General features: G+C 45.0%; 1 long non-coding RNA gene across 1 annotated transcript in view; it reads right to left on the bottom strand.

Moving 5' to 3' along the window:
• Nucleotides 1-4: 4 nt before the first annotated feature.
• The window catches only part of LOC139028831 (uncharacterized), an 18,937-nt gene continuing 17,559 nt past the window's right edge, over nucleotides 5-1,382 (bottom strand). The window contains exon 3 of the long non-coding RNA XR_011481064.1: nucleotides 5-149. This is a non-coding gene — a long non-coding RNA (uncharacterized lncRNA). The remainder of the gene's footprint in view (nucleotides 150-1,382) is intronic.

Raw genomic sequence — 1,382 nt, forward strand, 5'->3', positions numbered from 1 at the left:
GTGCGTGCGTGCGTGCGTGCGTGCGTGTGCCTGAATGTGTGTGTGTGTGCGGACATACCTTGGCTCTTTGATGCTGTGCCCGGTTGTTAACCGTCTGTGTCTGTTATTGGCACACACAGAGAGGCAGTGACCTCCCGTGACCCATGGCCCTGCAGAAAGAGAGAGAGAAAAAAAATCTGATCGTTGTGATGATGCTTGAGCTCATACCCTGAGTGGACCAGGCACCTTTGTCCTCGGTCCTCTATCTGGGCCTTGTGTTAGCTTACATCAGAGCTGTGAATACATCCGCACAAACATGGCTTAACACTTTATTTTGGGGCACTTGTCAAATATAACAATTGAAACAGCATCATATCCTACGWTGATATACATTGTGGAATCCAAAAAGACGGGAAAGTTTTCCAACAAAAAATGGAGAGAAGTGTTTTGGGCCCGAGCAGAGCATTTTCACCGGCATATGTTCATGTCTGTTCTGATCTCATCTACTTTCAAATAGAGACAAAAAGGTCACAATGGTGAGTTAATGATATGATTATAGCGTCCATTTAATGTTGGTAACCATGGTACCAGCTAAGAGAGGTTTGCGATCCAATGGAGCGGGAGCTAAGATTGGCACCATGAAAGCAGTTCAGTGTTTTTACACACCGCCGGAACGCCCTCAACTCAACTCAGCATAGTAATTACACATTAGGCTACTAGAACCCATCCAGAGGGTGGTTAAAAGTGTACTGTTTAATGGATATAGAACGTGGACGAGGGAGATCATAGTTTCAGATGAATATGAGGCACTGAGCTCTATATAATGACGCCCTTTAGAACTGAACATTGGAGGGGATATTACGGGCCATCACATGGATGCGACAAGCTTTCTCACTGATAGACCAAACACGTCATATCCTAAATAAGAGAAAAACTCTTGATACAAAACACACAGTAGGAGTGGGACACATTTGAAATGACGATGAAAATCCTGTTATGTGGAAGGCACAACAAGACACATTTGGAAAGTGGAAATGCAGACATCACCTGAGATAAATCCGTCTCCGCTAAGCTCTAAAATTACAACCCTTTTCCCCCTCCTTTCCTTTTATTCGCTTCTGAGTAACGACTTCATCAGAAGATAATACGCAAAGCAACTTCACTGCTAAGTGCTTTTTTCTCCCCTGAAAACATTGGCCCCGACCCAAGCGGAGGCGAGGGTATTTTATGTATTACATTAATTTGTGCCGGAGACACACGGTTTCACTGACGTTTTACAAGACGCTTGGTTGGAAAAGGCACTCCAAAACAATAGGACACGGTTTCTGCTGTGACACTTCAGATGGCCTGAGGTTCTGCTAGAAGTCAGAGGGCCCTCCCGCTCCCGTCAACACACTCTCTGA

The sequence above is a fragment of the Salvelinus sp. IW2-2015 genome, linkage group LG15, assembly GCF_002910315.2.
Source record: "Salvelinus sp. IW2-2015 linkage group LG15, ASM291031v2, whole genome shotgun sequence".
Lineage (NCBI taxonomy): Eukaryota > Metazoa > Chordata > Actinopteri > Salmoniformes > Salmonidae > Salvelinus > Salvelinus sp. IW2-2015.